The sequence below is a fragment of the Gopherus evgoodei genome, chromosome 11, assembly GCF_007399415.2.
Source record: "Gopherus evgoodei ecotype Sinaloan lineage chromosome 11, rGopEvg1_v1.p, whole genome shotgun sequence".
NCBI lineage: Eukaryota > Metazoa > Chordata > Testudines > Testudinidae > Gopherus > Gopherus evgoodei.
Window position 1 is genome coordinate 36509360 of NC_044332.1, and position 18684 is coordinate 36528043.

The window sequence follows — 18684 nt, forward strand, 5'->3', positions numbered from 1 at the left end:
TTTTTGCAAATCAAGCAACTAACTTGCTACCAGTATACCAGAGATATTCCCCATAAATGAGTCAACTAAGTTAATTCACTTATATAGCTGACCTTAACTTTTGTAAACAAAGATAGATGAACTCATAGCTACAAGTAAATCATTGTGGATTTAAAATAATGAAGCAACATTTGTTTTTCAAAACCACGTAAGTTATTCTTAAAACAATAGTGGACCATATGAGTCTACCAAAAGGGCTCTTGGTTTAGAGACTAAATATATGGAGTCAGTTGCCTGTAGAATTATAATGTCCCTTGTGGATTTTCAAATATAATGTCCCTTGTGAAGTGACTAGTATTGTGCACAGCCTGGGTATCAGTGACCTCTGCTGGAGTTATGAGGGAGCTCCTTACAGTAATGTAGCCAAACTCTAGTAAAAACTGAAGTGAACATTCCATTATAAACCCTCTTTCAACCCTTCATAACTTTCCAAAAAGCTTACCTTTCAAATGAACAATGTCTCATACTCAGCTATGAACATTTCTGGAAAGTCTGAACAGAATCTTTGATAAGATTTTTAAAAGGTTTATATATGAAGTTAGCAAGGTTAGAAAATCACTGAAAATATCCTGTATATTATTATTTTCTGTAACAATTTAAAACACATTTAATTAAATGTGAGCTGGTCAAATATGTATCACATTATGCATATACACAGCTATCCACCTCAGGACCTTCCATCAACATTTATATAAAACTTTTCTTATTTGAGAATTTATTTAATAGGGACTCAATTCTGCACCATTGACATCGAGGGAGGTATTGCAATTTACATCAAGGGGAGCAGAAACAGGCCTCATATGTTATTTCAACAGAACTCCACTTTTCTCAGAAAGTGTGTTTCTGGTGTATAAAGGGCACAACTGCCCTTTAGCACCCTCTGCTAGCCAGAACTTGCCCTGCAGCATCCTACCTCACTTTCTCCTTCTGTTTAGGAATCTCTTATAAAGTCCAGATATTCAAAACATTCCCCTTCTGGGGTCCAATTTATTAAGTTTAGCATAGAGTCTTTCAAAACATAAATCAAACCTGGAATCTTCACCCAGTCTCAAGCTGGGCACAGCCCCTTCTCCCTCAAGCTCTATCTTCCTACTCACCCAGCACATCTTAGCTGGGATTTGGTCTTCATTACAGGTCTCCTACCCCACTGAGGTGTTCCCTTTTCTCCCCTCAACTCAGTACTCCACAGGAACCTTCTTACTCTCTGCAATGTCTACAGGTGCTCACCAACACCTAGTTGCTGCTGTCTCCCCCTTTATAAAGCTCAAGTGCCTTCCCTTAATCAGTCACAGGTGTACTGGACCCTGCTCCCTCTAAAAGGGGCCAGTCACCCTGTGACAGTGTAGTTATAGCTTTGTCTCTTTTTTAAAATGTATCTACTTTTGAAATGCTGGGGTTTCTTCCCCCCACATCCCTCATTTTTCCCCATCTTTCTTCAGCTGAAAGAGAATTAATACAATCCATACACACTGCAATGAAATGTTGACCTTATTAAATTTTCCCTGTGTGCATGTAGATTATTCTGTAATGCTTTATGACAAAAAAGAAAAGCACTGTTTTGATTAATGACCTCTCCTGAGAATGGAGCCATGTAAGGTTCCAGGATGTAAGATCACTTTGCACCTGCTGGATAGAAGCTGTTACATTATATCTTGAAAGTATGAATAGTTTATGCCTAGCATGGAAAATCATCCAGTACAATTTTTTTAAACAAAACCTATTTTATGTAAATATTTTAGTAATCATCCATATGAAAAGTGTGCAGTTTCATGGAAGAAGTGAGCAAATGAAACATTAAAATAGATTAAAAATCTTATGACTTCATAAAATAACTTTTCAATGTTTATTGGACAGATTTGACTTCTAAGACCTTTTTAATATGCCCTGTTCATTGTTTTATGACAATACTAATAAAAAAATAAACAGGTTTTCCCAGAAATCCCTAATGAAAGAAATAAACCCAGTAAGAGTAATTTTACAAGCAAACACACTTCTTAGGGTGAGATCACTGTGATTGCTAAAAGGACCAGCTATTAGTTGGTACTTAAAACATATCCAAGACATCCATCTCTTGTGTAACTTACAATGCCTTTGTTCCTCATATTCAGAATTGCATTTTAACACATGCATTGTATTAAGACAGAAACTCTGTTGTAACATTACTGTACATCTTCCTATGGGATTTAGGTAAACAATATTGCATGAGTGAACTTAATGAAAGGAAAAGTTTATTACACAGATATGAAAATGAATTTGTTGGTAACCTTCCAAACATGCTTATTTAGGACACCTTACAGAATTAGGCTAAAAGCATTCCTTGTACAGTGTAGTGGATTTCTCTTTAATAGGAGTGAGAGTTGTAAAGTTCTGTATTAACATCTCATTCCCAAGGTACAAAATATTATTCAGTTCTATGTATATAGGGAGAAATTTTCCCTTGAATTTATATTTTAAATTATACATTTTGCAAAAATACTTCACAACATTTGAACAAGAGTAAATTGTTAATTGTTCTTTTATTTCTGGGGCTATTAAAAAGCAACGCTATCAATTACATATTCAGCATTCCTCAGAATTCACTGCTTTTCTAAGTGAAAAACATTCTGTAAAAAAATGTTCTCTTCAATTGTCATGGACTTTCTCAGCCTCCCCAGAGAGGCCAATCTCAATGTTAGAGAAACATTCACTAGCATTTTAATATTTAGAAATGTCTCTTTTCTTTTATAATAGGTTCCCATCCCCGGCCTGCCTTCAGGATTTTGTTTGCCTAAGACTAAAATTTGGAAGCAGTAAAATGTACGTAAGATTCAGCCAGTGACACTATACAGAGAATTCTTTGCATTTCAAATTGGATGTAGCAGAAAGGAGAATTGTGGAATATGTGGTTTCCATCAGGTTAAATCCTTCCTGTTTGATAAACAGAAGACTGTTCTGCCTGTCAAGCAAATATGGCTCAATAAACTGATAACATTATGCTTTCTATTTAACATTTTAATTTATAGTATCGGTAGTGCCTGATTTTCAAATGAAGGTGAACATCCACTACTCCATTTAGTCAAAGGGAGTTGTGGCTGCTCCGCACCGCTGAAAATCAGGCCCCTTACATACAAATATAGTAAATTTTAGTAGCTAGCATTAATACAATGTTATGGTTGAGAACTACAACATGCAAAACACAGGAAATTCAAGAAATGTAAACTGTCTCGCCACATTAACTCCACCTCATTGCACATTCTATCTATTTTATGATGTACATCAAGAAACTTCCTGTATTTAATTATTGTTTTGATAATAGAAAGATAAAAAGGAAAAAAATCTAAAGCTATCTGACCTGAAGAATCTGCCAACTTTGATAATTAAAAGTGGACAATGCACTATCAAATCACACAGCAACTTCCGATCCAGGATCCCAACATTCTTACATTCTCTCTGTAGACCCACCTGCATGTGCAAACATACACACTTGAACCAACAGCGAAGACAAACCAGATATGGAGAGGAATACGACAGTAATGCTACACAGTAGTTCAGAGAAGAAAGTGAAGAGTATAGTATCCATTTGAATGTAGGCAGGCAGAATGTAGTTACCCAAATGAGGGATCTGGAAGGAGAAGATGACTTTTACCCATAAATATTGCAATAGGTGCCAGAGGAATCTTAATGCGTTCATCATTACCTTGGTTTTATTTCTCATCTGAAGGACAGTAAGTTAAGCAATTCAATTATCTTCCAGAGGTGTTTGAAATATTGGTTCAGTGCTGACTAAAAGAGAAGAATGCCACCTGCTTAAACATCATCATTTCCTGCAACACAAGGCCTGAAGAGTTAATGTTTCTTGATTATCTTTTTCCTGGATATTTGCTGGGTTGGTGGGAGAATATGCCAGTGCTGCTGTTCTTTCTCTACCCTCTAAGATCTGATACTCCTTATGTACCCTCACAAAAAATCCCCAGCTCTTGCTGAAGGGAGGGTTGCATATCATGGTACTGCTCCTCCCCTCTCTGGAAATCAAGCCTACTTTCTAACTTGATTCCTATTCTTTAGCTCTTCTGTATTATGCACAGTTGAAGGGAAGGGCTTCAATAATTTAGGGTACCATAGCTCAGTTAATACTACTGGACTATTTTCTTCTAGTAGTACTGCTCACCTGTGATTCTGGAAGTCTGTCTGATCTCTGACGCTTGTGTGCTCTGCGAACTACTGAATATTATTTGAAGCAGATCAGGCAGTGGCCTGTGTTCCCGCTGAGACACTCATCATTAAAGTTAACATTAATCACAATCCTCATTTTGCTTAGTCTTATTTTACCCAAATGTAATGTCACTTCACAGATTTCATCACAAGTTGATGCTCTGATTTGTGCTGTTCAGGACATAGAATATGGGTTTGTAGCATCAGACTAACACAAGTTGTCTGACCAGCATAAATAAGCAAAAGATTTAGGAATTGCAGGATTGGACCACAGTTTGTGCACTAACCTTATCAACATCAAAAAACCCTAAAGCAGCTGATGGATTTTTCTCTCGCACATCTTTCACTGCTGCAATATTAACATTTAGACAAAAATACTGAGTAGACATCTATTCCCAATTCCTTACAATAAATAATTGTGTCTGTATACTATATTATAGGCAGGTCTATTCAAATTGCCCAATGCACTTCCCATTATAAGACCCTTTTCAGCAGTCTATAACTCTGCAAAGCTTTAACCATTTGGGTTGAAATTTTGTGTGTCAGGTAACCTGCATGAGATGGATCAAACTCCCCCCGGCAAAACTTTAGCCAACATGGTTCAGCTGTTTTCAAGAAAAAGGCTAGGGAAAAATACATTGTTTTGCCCATGTTAAAAAATTCTGGGGACTTTTCTCTGAAATGCTCTAGACTAGAGCCACTATGCTTTGGGAGTTGAAATTCAGTCAAAGCTTTTTATCCTCCCTATGAAAATTCACCAAAATTTGACCAGGTTATAAATCTTAGAAAAATCAGTTTGCACGTGCTTAGTAGACTTCTTTGATTTTAGCAGTTAAAAATCACGCAGCATGCTCCATCCCCTCACAGCTCCTATCTGTAACCAGACTGCACATACGCCATCCCCACAGTGACTGAGTATGCTCCATCCCTGGGCTATAGGATTTCCCTAGAATAGCTGCTCCAGGAGAGGAACTAGAACAAAGCAGGAAGCATCTCTGTGCTATCAATTCCCACCTGCTCTACCCGCCCCCCCTCCCTCCTCACTGGCACCCAACCTGTGTGGAGGAGGAAGCGGTCTGATTTGAATGAGAGGGGGACAAAAACTGGAATGGGGAGGAGGGGAAGAGTAGATTAGGACAAGAAGTCGGGTGAGACTGGGACTGAATGTTGCAGGGAGAACTTCTTTGGGACTAGAAGGAGAGATGGGGACTAGGTGCGGGAGAGAGTTACTGCATTAGCTCAAGTGGCAGAGATCTGCGATAATTTTATCATGAGGGTCAGTATGTTAAAAAAAAAAGTTTAAAAAAGAACTCTTTGTGGTGTTATTACAATGCCATATAATGGAATTTCTTTTCTGTTTGCTTTTTTAAAAACCTAGGAAGTTACACACAAAAAGCTAAAAACTACACTAAAAGAATATTAAGGTTGCAGAGTCAAACACTCAAAAATTAGGAAATGTTGCAGCGCAACATTAATTCAGCAACCTTTTATGTTTGCATTATGATACAGTAATTTCATGATTACTATTTTTTCCACAGGGTCCTTTTAGATAGTTTTCTGAGTTAAATATATTTACACACATTTGCCAATAAAAATTAAATAAAAAAAGAGGAAGAACTTGCATCTCTGAATCAACCCTAAACCTTATGAACTCTTATTGCCTTTTTATACAATTAACATAATATTGCTTTTTACTGGTTTTCTTTTTAGAGACTACGTTGTTATAGTGTACTTATATCTAGCATGCTGTAGAGACAAATTCACACTGTCTGCATTCATCATATAATATTACACTAACATTTCATTGTAGAAGTGGACTCAGATTTCAGTGTGTTAAAATACTTGCTGCATAGGAAAATATTGAAAAATAAGTATTAAAATAGACTGCATTGAACTATTAACTCTAATTACATCAATCTGCATTCTTTTTAAACTATCAATTAATGGATGACTACCTAGGCTTTTAATGCTGCATTTTAAAAAAGTTGAGTGGCATTTTTTAAGCAGCACCTACTGGCAAATTAAGTACTGCAGCTTAAAGGCAGTAGTAAATGGTAAGCAAGCATGCTTCCAATTAAAATTTTGGGGCACAAAACCACCACAGGTCTATGTTTGCCTTGATGTGTATAGGCCAGCAGCTATTCTTAACCCAACAGGATGCATTACAGATGGAGTTTCACCTTCAGCTGTTTCTGATCAGTAATGTTACTCCATCTCTCTCTAATAATTTATTTTTAAACAAAAATGTTCAAGTGAACTAAGTGATCTGGAAAAAAGAAGTTAACAACAGTGCATGAGCCTGATTTAGTGCATCTAGGTGCTGCCAAAACTTCTTCACACAAAGGTCAGCCAATGCATCCTTATCCAAATCTGGAACTCTCCCACTGAATCCAGTCTAGAGCGTTAGTCTATATGCACACACAGGGAAACAAAGCAGCATTTTCTTTTATGTGACCCAAAAGCTGAACTGCTCTAGAGGTAACAGACCAGTGCACTAACCCGGTGAGCCGTGCCTTTATGTTTTTGTTCACATGGATCCTTTAACAAATATTACCATTGGATGTGTATGGGAGTCGTCACATGTAGATACATGTGCAAATACTTATTTGAGCTATCTTTAAGCAATATTTCAGCAGCAGCCACAACTGGAATAATGAGTTGCTTAATAAACCATTATAGTTCGTTGAAAAAGGAGTGACTACAGTTGTTCAGATGGTATATATTTCATAGTGAAATAATGCACTTTAGGAAAAAAAACAACCATGATATTAATGATCACTACTACCAATAACTAAAGTGGGCAATGGATAAGTTTCAGTGACCCACATCTGACTCCTAGTCTAGTGCCCTGCACACTAGACAACAATAAATCAGCATTTCATACTTTTGGCCCTAACAAAGGAAAGCACTCAAGTAAGTGCTTAAGTCCCCTCCCTCAAGAGGAAAGCATTCCTGAATTTGGGGCTATCTGGACCAGGCTCAATCTTGGCAGAAACTGGTACCAATCTTTGAAATATTCTGCACCATTTAAAAAAAAAATTATATATATATTTTTAGTTGTCATCCTAATTTGACTGTGTTAATGTCTGCACTTTCAATTACTCTTCAGTATGTACAGTCTGAGTCATTAGCAATTAACCAGTGAAACCATTAGTGTTGGCTCCTTTATTTTTTCCCCCAACTTTAATGTGTTCATGTTAGAGGCAGGATTTAAACAAAAAATTTTATTTCTCTAATACAGAATGACAGACTGCTACAACAACTATCAGTTTACAATTAAAAATGTTGGCTAATTGTGGATTTAAACTACATTCTGTATTTTGAGTTTTTTTTAAATAAAGTGTTTTTTTCCACAAACATCAGCTAACAGTACAAAAAGCTGTCACTGTCCACAGGAACCGTGTCTAGTCATGTTTTCAGTCAGTCAGCTGAGGGTCATGTCATTATTTAGTCTCTGCTCTGTAGAAAGAACACAAGTATGAAGATAGTGTCAAAGATAAAATACCTATATTTATTTAAAAATACATATTATAATAAGGGTATTTCTTACAATGGCACTCCAACCCACACATAAAAGCCTGTCTATAATTAAAATATTTAGAGAAGCTAATACTCTATGTGTTCCCTGATTCTCTAACAAATTCTGTGTGAAAGCAAACATTTTTTTCTAAAACATACTGTGTATTATCTTGTGAATTAAATTATGTTGTAGTTCTTTATTAATAGAGTGCCTCTCTATTTTGGAGCACATTTGATTGCTTATACTGTAACCTCTCTGAATATTCATATAGAGAAAAACAACAACATAAATACATGCATATTACTGAACTTTTCTCTTTTCTACAGATTTTTTTTAAACTTAAAAGCAAACAAAATCAAGGAAGCAAAATTATTCAGAACAAGGATGATATAACAGAGTAGGTTCCAAAGAGTTCTAGAAAAACACATTATGGATTTCCATAACCTATTAAATTATTAGAGATTCCATTTAAAAAAGATTCTGGGAATCCAGCTAGGAAGACAGCAGAAGTAAATAACCAACATACGTATACAGAGGTTGAGGAGGAGGAAATGCAATACCACCTCTCTGTGCAGGGCTACTGAATTCAGCAACCAGGGTTTATTTCATTCTGTAAAGACTAGTTCCAGAAGTCTTGACTTTATATCTTTTCAAGATGTTGCTATTATACAGCTCAGCTTTTCTAAAGCACTTGTGCAATCCCACAAAAAGTGTTTGGTCAATGCAATGGCTACAGTGAACACAAAAAATCCCACAACGTATTCCTCTGGAAAGCGCCGGATTCTCCCCTCTATCTTTTAATTATGGCATGTTAGAGAGATAAGGTGGGTGAAAAAAAAATCTTTTATTGGACCAACTGTTTGCGAGAGACAAGCTTTTGAGCTTACACATGTCTGGGAAATGTACTCAGTGTCACAGCTAAACAAAGGGTAGAACAGATTTTTTAGCATGTTGAGTACATTTCCCAGACCAGAAGAAGAGCAAGCTCAAGAGCTTGTCTCTCTCACCAATAGAAGTTGGTCGAATAAAGGTTATTGCCTCACCCATCTTTTCTCTCTATATGCTGGGACCAACATGGCTACAACAACACTGCATAGAAGTTATGGCATATGTCATTTTCATTACAGGAATCAGAAACCTTCAGCCAAATATGAAAAGCTTAGGTAAAGCAATGAGATTAAGGTAGAAAAATGCCAAGGTGACTATGTCAAGTATCAGAGGGTAGCCGTGTTAGTCTGGATCTGTAAAAGCAGCAAAGAATCCTGTGGCACCTTATAGACTAACAGACGTTTTGGAGCATGAGCTTTCGTGGGTGAATACCCACTTCCTCAGATGCATCTGAGGAAGTGGGTATTCACCCACGAAAGCTCATGCTCCAAAACGTCTGTTAGTCTATAAGGTGCCACAAGGTGACTATGGAGGCAAGGAAAATAGATGGTCAGTATCAAGAACTTTAGACATATACGTTTTAAAAAATTTAGAAGTAGGAGAAGCCCTCTGTACTTTAATACATCTGCTCAAACACGGATTGATTTAAACCATGGTAATTTAAGTCACTAATTTTAACCTTAACATTTATTTGGACCAGTGTATAAACATAAGCAGAAACAGCCCCTACATCAAGAGCTTATGAGTTTAAATCAATAATCAAAAGAAAGCCACTATTTTAATCTTTTTTATTTCTTTTAGTTACTTCCCTAGACAATGTGAATATTCATTGGTCGGTATGAGAGCTGGAGCTTGTCATATTGATGAGATGGACTGGTTTAGTAAATCATCATACATTTACTCAAATTCTTTGTAAATGCAGGTTATATTCCTGATTATTATAATTTAAAAGTAGGGCTATCAACCACAGTTAATGCATGCGATTAATGCAAAAGAAATTAACTAGATTTTTTTTAAAGTCATGATTAATTGCAGTTTTAATCACACTGTTAAACAATAACAGAATACCAATTTAAATTTATTATAAATATTTTGATGTTTTTCTACATTCTCAAATATTCTGATTTCAATTACAAAGTGTACAGTGCTCACTTTGTATTATTTTTTATTACATATATTTGCACTGTAAAAAAGATAAACAAAGAAAAAGTATTTTTCAATTCACCTCATAAACCCACTCAGTCCTACATCTTGTTCAGACAGTTTCTAAGACAAACACATTTGTTTACATTTATGCGATGTAATACTGCCTGCTTCTTTTACAATGTCACCTCAAAGTGAACAGGCATTCGCAGGCACTGTTGTAGCCGGCATTGCAACATATTTATGTGCCACATATGCTAAACATGTGTATGCCCCTTCATGTTTTGGCTTGTAGGCTCTAAAATTTTATATAGTTTTGTTTTCGAGTGCAGTTGTAGAATTTTTTTAACATTTGTTAACTGCACTTTCACCATAAAGAGATTGCATTACAGTACTTGTATAAGGTGAATTGAGCAAGGGATCACAATACATTTAACTAATTCAATTGTAACTGATTTAATTATTAGAAATTGTATGTATCCCACTTAAAAAAATAAATAAAAACCATGGATTTTTGCATTACAAATGCACACTTCTTGAGGTGATATCTAAAGGAAACAACCTCAAAAGAGCCAAAAAAGTAAAACTTTTACTTCATTCTGATAAAATGTCAAAAAGATTATAAAATAAGTTCCACAGTTAATCCTCCTCTAGTTTTTATACTAGTTAAGAGGACAAAGCATCTTCACTATCCCATGTTACAATATAGCTACAGGCAAAAGCAGGTCTACTTGCTTTCAGTGTTCTGGTGATTCATGGAGTATGGGCAGAAGGGACTGTTCTGATCATCTGATCTGACCTGCTGCATAATACAGACCCGAGGTCGACAACCTTTCAGAAGTGGTGTGCCAAGTCTTTATTTATTCACTCTAATTTAAGGTTTCGCGTGCCAGTAATACATTTTAATGTTTTTAGAAGGTCTCTTTCTATAAGTCTAAAATATGTAACTAAATTATTGTTGTATGTAAATAAGGTTTTTTAAATGTTTAAGAAGCTTCATTTAAAATTAAATTAAAATGCAGAGCCCCCCGGACCAGTGGCCAGGACCCATGCAGTGTGAGTGCCACTGAAAATCGGCCATAGGTTGTCTATCCCGGATACAGATAATAGAATTTCATGGAGTAATTCCTGCATCAAGCCCATAACTTCTGCTTGAGCAATAACTTCTTTTTTATAAGATAATCTTAATTTAATACCTTAAAATGATGGAGAATCCAACATGTTCCTTGGTAAATTATAGAGTTTAAGGACAGAAGAGACCATCAGGTTATCTAACCACCAACACTCACGCTAAACCCAATAACCTAAATTAGACCGAAGTATTACAGCCCACAGGAGACTAGATAGTTACGTGCCATAAGCAGAGACTAGGCAGGACAGAGGTGAACCAGTGAAATGACAGGGAAATGATTAACTGAAACATACCAGCTAATCCTAACAAGTAACCCACATGCAGAAGAGGAAGGTGAAAATGTCCTAAGGTCACTGCCAATCTGATCTGGGGAAAAAGTTCTTCCCAACTCCACATATGGTGATCAGTTAGACCCTGAGCATGTGAGCAAGAATCAGCCAGCCGAGTACCAGAGAGAGAATGCTTGGTGCCACCTCAGAGCCCTCGCCCTTCTAGTCCAATGTTCCATATCCAGCTGTGGCCACCCCTGATGCTTCAGAGGAAGGAGATCAATAAAACAAAACCAAAAAACCCAGAACACACTGGGGGGAAGAAAGGAGCGGAAATCATTGCCTTCCAAGTGGCCAGCTGAAACCCTGAAGAATGAGCATTTAGGACATAAAACAAACCCTAAGTGACTCCCCAGGGTTGCTAAACCCTTCCCCCTAATCAGATTCCTAAATTTGTCCATCTCTCTCTTAAAACTCAAGTTGTTTGCCCAAAACTCCTATTGAGTTTTCTGGAACCTCACCCCTCTGATGGTTAGAAACCTTCTAATTTGCAGTCTGAATTTGTTCATAGGCAATTTATATCCATTTATTCTTATGATAACATTGTCCTTTAGCTTAAATGGCTCTTTATTCTCCCCAGTATTTACAAAAGCTATTATATCCCCCTCAGCCTTCTTTTTGCTAAGCTAAACAAGCAGAGCTCTTCCAGTCTCCTCCTATAAGATAGGTGCTCCATTCTCCAGATCATGCCAGTAACTCTTCTATATATCTATTTCTGTTTAAAATTCATCTTTTTTCAACACAGGTTATCAATGTACAATGAGTCTTACAAGTACTTTGTACAATGGCACTAAAACTCCTCTCTCTCTCTCCTGGAAATGCCTTCCCTGATACATCCTGGGACTGCATGTGCCTTTTTCACAGCCACATCACATTGGTGGCTCAGTCATCCTGCAACTGACCCACAAACTCAGGTCTCTCTCCTCCTCTATCACTTCCAATTGATGAGCCCCCCAGCTTGTAGCAGAAATTTTTATTGTTAATCTTAAATGAGTTTGCATTTTGTACTATTAAATTTCATCCCATTTCTGTCACTCCAATCTTCAAGATCATCCAGATCTTCCTGTATAATATTCCAATCCTCCTCTGTATTGATAATGCCTCTCAACTTTGTATCATCAGCAAATGTCATTAGCACACTCCTATTTTTTGTGTCAGGGTCATTAATAAAAATATTGAACCAGACTTGTCCCAAAATTAATCTTTGAGGAATTCTAGTAACCTCCCTTCAGTCCAATAACTCATCCTTCAGCACAACCCACTGCCTGCTTCCCTTTAACCAGTTACCTATCCACCTTACAATAATGGTACTGTACCCCATCTTCCAATAATTTCCCATGTGGCACGATGTGAAATGTTTTACTGAAGTCCAAGTACACCAATTTATGGCACTTCCCTTATCTAAAAAATATCAGTTATTTTCTCAAAGAATGAAATCATATTAGTATGGCATTATCTACCTTTGGCAATCACATGCTGCATTACATTTCCTTTACCATTTACCTCAATGAATTTAATTATTCTTTCCTTTACAATCTGATCTAAAGGCTTGCATACTGCTAAAATCAGATTAACAGGCCTGTAATTGCCTGGATCATTTTTTTCCCCTCTCTTAAATAAAGATCTGAAGTTAGCTATTCTTCAGTCACATGGTTCTACCCCAAATAGACAGATGTATTGAATATCCTTGCTACTGGACTAGCAGTCTCATGAGCCAGTTCTTTCAGTATTCTGGGGCAGAATTTATTCAGTTCCCCTGATTGGAGTGCATTAAACACTAAGTTTTTCTTCTATCTCTGATGTGGTAATTTCCATTTCTAGACACTCATTTTCATCAGCCATACTCCTTCAGGCACATGTCCCATACTATTATTCTTACTGAAATCAGAAGCAAAAATATTCATTTGATTTTGGGGCCATACCTAGATTACCTCTAATTTCCTTTCCACAAACACTAAAGAGCAGCCAAACCTCATCCTTCCTTATTTTCTCATGATATATTTTTTTTAAAAGATCATTTTAATTTTCTTGGCAAGAGCTAATTCAGTTTGACTTTTAACAATTCTCTCACTTTATTCCTACATTTTCTAACCTCCACAACTTAGCTTTCTTTGCTGATCAACCCCTTTTTTCATTCGCTATAAATTCTCTGCTTACTCCTTTCTGAGGTGGTTATTCATCCAGCTTGGGCTGGTGCCTGTGTGCAAGATTTTTTCCTTTGCTTGGGATTCAAATTTCAGATAGTTTTTACACAGTTGATTTGAAGAAATTCCAAGCCTTTTCCACATTTAAGTTCTTGGGCTGTTTAGTCCAGTTGACTTCTTTAACTAAACGCTCTTAAACTTCCCAAACTTTGACCTTTTGAATTAAAAAATGGTAGCTGATTACCTAATTTTGATTATCCTTCCATTTAAACTGAATCATTTCATAACTCAATCCAAAGTTACTTCCTACACTCTTCTATGATGTCCTTGCTACTTATTAAAACAGAATCTAAAATTGTATCATCTCTTGTTGGTTTGGTGACAATTTTATGAAGTTTTCATCTATCACATCAAGAAATAACTAGGCCCTACCAATACAAGTAGCATTTATTCTCCAAACTATATCCAGGAAATTGAAGTCTCCTATCATGACAATTCCCCAAAGTATTTCTCTCTACTATTGAAGAGATCTCTATCCACATGTGAATCTCACCCTGGGGGTCTACAGCAGACCCCTAACACAATCCCAATACAATTCTTCCCCAAAGAGATTTGAACCCAAACAGGCTCTGTTTTGTCCATACTATCACTTCATATTCCTTTAGTTTACGGCTTCATTGATGCACAATGCTACCGCACCACTTCTACCTTTATTCCAATCTCTCCTAAACAGTACATACCATTCAATAGCTATATTCCAGTCATGAGTGCTATTCCACCATGTTTTTGTAATCCCGGTAATATCTGTTTTAACCCTCCTGCTCAGATGTCCTATAGAAAAAATAGTTAATGGCACTCTTGTTTATTTTTGTGTGCAAAATTATGCTAAAGTTAACTCCAAACTTTCCCTACAGAGGTCAATGTACAGTGACTCAAAGGAAAACCTCACCATCATCTAAAAGATACTCTAAACAGGACCTCTAATTACGAAGGTATAAATCACTCACAAAAAGTATTAATTACACAACAAGCCATTATCTAGATAATTTCATGACACAAAGTAAGACAAAGAAACATCTTTCTATTTTAAAGCATTGGAATTCGATCCATTTCAAAGTTCATAGAAAGTTTCAGAGTTCAACCTTTTTCCAATGCTTTCTAATGGGAAAAATCATTAAAATGGCAGTCCTTATTGAAAGACAACCACCTCAGTTATTCGGTGGAGATATAGAAATAAAACCACGACTTTTGCAAAATTGGAAATTTCTTTTAAGGAGAACAGGAATTTGCACAGATATGCAGCATCTTCCTATAACATCTGTGCTAGTGTGTGAAACAAAGTTAAATAAACCAAAATGGTTTTTTTCCCCAATATAAATCCATATATCTTTTTCAATAAAAAAGTTTTACACTTTTACACAAACTGTGACAGCAATGATCAAATTGTGCTGTAGCCAAATTTTGCTGTAGCCTTGGATTCCTATTTTAGCCAGATTCCTAAACTTGCATGCGAGAAGTTCAACATTTTAGGAAAATCTATAGCTATTGCTCAAAAACAAAAGTATCAAGAAGCTAGAGTTACAGAACACTGAAAATGCAATCTGAGAGGCATAACAGTTTAAATGTTTTATATTGCCTGCTGTAAGAAAACAAATAACTTGTTTCGGAGTAGGGGAGAGAGAACAGTGACCACATTTAATATATTAGAACAGGGGTGGCCAACCTGTATCTCTGGAGCCACATGCGGCTCTTCAGAAGTTAATATGTGGCTCCTTGCATAGGCACCGACTCCAGAGCTGGAGCTACACCGGTGCCTGGGGGTGCTTACTGCCCACTCCCTGGCTCTGCCACAGGCCCTGCCCCCATTCCACGCCTTCCTGCGACCTGCCGAGCCTGCTATGCCCTCTCTTCTCCCCCTCCCCACCAGAGCCTCCTACACCTCACGAAACAGGTGATTGGGAGATGTGGGGAGGGAGCGGGAGGCGCTGATTGGCAGGGCTGCTGGTGGGTGGGAGGCACTGGGAGCCGGCGGGGGGGAGCTGATGGGGGCTGCTGACGTATTACTGTGGCTCTTTGGCAATGTACATTGGTAAATTCTGGCTCCTTCTCAGGCTCAGGTTGGCCACCCCTGTTTTAGAACATTTAATTCTTAGACCTCTGGAATAAGGTACACCAGATTAATAAGATTTAAGAATAGGTTACTGATTAGTAAACCACAATTTAGAAAAATAATTTAAACCTATGGACATAAGTCATAATCATGTACACATTGTAGAAAAAAGCAAAGCCTGTCTACATTTGGTCACCGGTAAGAGTAAAGTGTTAGTTTTACAAAATATGTGCTTCCAGTGTGACACAATACTACTGAAAGGTCGTTCCTTTGAAGTACCAGTGCTAGCATTCCTACAGCAGCAGTTCAAAAGGGGAGCCACCACTTTTGTGTGCTGCATCCTGCTGGAGATGCACCATGGCTGCTTTTCAGATTTACAGTGGGAGAAGGGAAAGAAAACAGAAAACTAAAGAAAAGGGAAGAATGGTCTGCCTTGCACCATTCCCCAGAGTTAAACAAAACTGCTTTTTAGCTCGCTGATTACTTTAAACTTTTTCTGTTGTAAGAACTGAACTTGGTCCCCTTTTGTCCTTGTGTGTCACCACATTATGTTGTTTTCCATCTGTGCAACTCTAACTTTACATGTATAAGAAACGGCTCAGATACCTGGGATGAGTTTGAAGTGCTACAAGTTTGAACAAAATATCTTTTTGTTTATAAACCGAGCAATCTTTGACATGGAATCAGCGGAGAAACATGGAACTCCACAATGCTGTTTAGTCCCTTACTAAAACCACATTGAGACAAAAATATATTCCAAAGTCAGATTAAAAACACAAACAAACCCCTGTTAATTTTAAAAGGCCAATGCGAAACTTAAGCAGAGCACCTACAATGCAGTCAGGTTTTCAAAAACTGGTCTGTCCTTATCTTGCATACGTTTCATGCTATATTAATAGCAGACTTGCTACTGCACGGTAGAGTTTATATTAACATTACTGGCCATCCTTGATAACTATGAATATTTATCAAATTCCTCTGTAGTGGAGGAGACATTTTAATTTTATGCTTTGAAGTGGAAGGACAGCATTACAAAGCCTAGACCCAAGACTCAGTACTCTCCTCAACATCATGCACCCCAGCTACACATGGTTTATGAAATGTAGACTTCCTTCAGAAATCACATGAAAACCTTTTAGGCAACAAACTGAAATAAAAGGCCCTTCTGCTCCTAACCAGCATAGGAGTGTATCTTTGCCCACTGCCTCCAAAAACCTTTGCTCTGACTCTAATTATTTTGGTCCTCTCTCTCATTCCAGAACTTTACACACTAAAAATTGGAGGCAGAAAGCATATCCAACATACTCACTAGATAAAGTCACAGGAAAAAATGTTGTCCTGCACGGACAGAACTGGAATCCTGAAATTAATGCTCCTGCTCCTAGACCAGGGGTTCCCGAATTTGGTTCGCAGCTTGCTCAGGGTAAGACTCTGGCGGACCATGAGACGCTTTGTTTACCTGAGTGTCTGCAGGTACAGCGACTTGCAGCTCCCAGTGGCCACGGTTCACCGTTCCCGGCCAATGAGAGCTGTGAGCAGCCATACCTGTGGACACTCAGATAAACACAGTGTTTCACAGCCCGCCGGGGCTTACCCTGAAAAAGCCACAAACCAAGTTTGAGAGCCCCTGTCCTAGACACCTCCAAGTTATCTCAGTGCAACTCTTACTTATATTTTAAGTCCACTTCACTTGAAAACCCTCAAAGATTCTCTCTTGGAATCCTAAAAAGATCTTCACAAAATGGAAGGATTACACCAACTGGATCTTCAACAGTACTACTTATTGTACATGGAGGGGAATCCTGACAAAAAAGATGCATAGCACTCTTTGATTAACAACAGACAGGACCCTGACCTCATCTGTGACATTTAGCTTAACTCTGCCAAGCTCCATCAAAAAGAAGCCTGAAAGACAGATGGCTTTAAGCCCCAAACTTCTCTTTATGGAGCAATCTCTGCCTGAGGAATGGAATAAAAAGCTTCAGTAATAGTCACAATGTAAAACCATTAGACCTAAGAAGATTTATTATACCCTTTCCTTCTTTTTAATCCAAGCAACCCCAGATCCCTATTAAACCCTTATTCAGAGGCACCCAATATTTACCTCCCTACTTGAGACATGCATGTTAAGTGAGACATGCACTTTGCCAGCCTGTATTAGCTCTAGCCAAATACACATTTACACCAATATAAAGCTGTCCTCGGGGGTCAAAAAATCTTACTGTGTTATAGGTAAAACCCACATGATATCGAACTTGCTTTGATCTGCCAGAGTGCGCAGCCCCGCCCCTCTGGAGCACTGCTTTACTGTTTTATATCCGAATTCGTGTTATACCAGGTCATGTTATATCAGGGTAGAGGTCTACTACCTATCACACTCCACTCTTTCAACTCCAGATATAAGTGGCATAAGTAATTTGACAGGCAATTAAGTATGGAATTGAATCCAGCACCTCTTTGTCTTGCCTTTGCTTAATTTATAATAGGAATTCATAATTTTAAATAGTATTCTGGCTGGTGCGCTACAGAATCTAGAGTGACAGACCTCTCACAATGTGCAACTCATCGCCTGTTTTCCAGTCTCATTCTTTGGTCTTGCAAAAGATCTTTCCTAAATGGATTTCCCATTTTAGGTACATACCGGAGCACTCCGATGCCCGTTATCCCACAGCTAAACTTTTACTTCCTTGGTCTTACTGATGATAACCCATCCCTCCTACCAATGGGAGAGGTGAGGAAGAGCCTTCACAGTTTTTATCTTCTCTATATATCTCACCAAATGATAGTGGAACACACACAATTTTGGTCTTCACACATGCACATATGAAGAAATTCCTTTCCATTCCTTACCAGGAGGAATAACCTAGAACTACTGGGTAGGATTTTCAACAAAATACCTAAATGATTTTGGAGCACAAGCTCCATCAATTTTCAACAGGACTTGTGCCTTAAGTCAATTAGGTGCTTTTTCCTTTTCTGGGAAATACTATAAGACACATTTACACTATGGCTTTTCCCTAGATGGCCCAGAAACTTTTAGGTTCTCACTTGGCTTTCTTCTAAGATAAAGTTTATTTACCACTTCTTTCCTCTATTTCTTCTCTTTTCTCAGACCTCAGGTCTTTGGACTTACCTACCATCATTATGACAGGTGGTGTTCTTTAGTGAAAGAATGATACAGACACTGA

General features: G+C 37.6%; 1 protein-coding gene across 3 annotated transcripts in view; it reads right to left on the minus strand.

The window, feature by feature from the left end:
* Window positions 1–7380: 7380 nt before the first annotated feature.
* Window positions 7381–18684, minus strand: part of RBM45 (RNA binding motif protein 45) — a 31070-nt gene continuing 19766 nt past the window's right edge. For all 3 annotated transcript variants that reach the window (XM_030580127.1, XM_030580126.1, XM_030580129.1), the window contains exon 10: window positions 7381–7689. The gene's annotated coding sequence lies outside the window, so the exon portion shown is untranslated. The remainder of the gene's footprint in view (window positions 7690–18684) is intronic.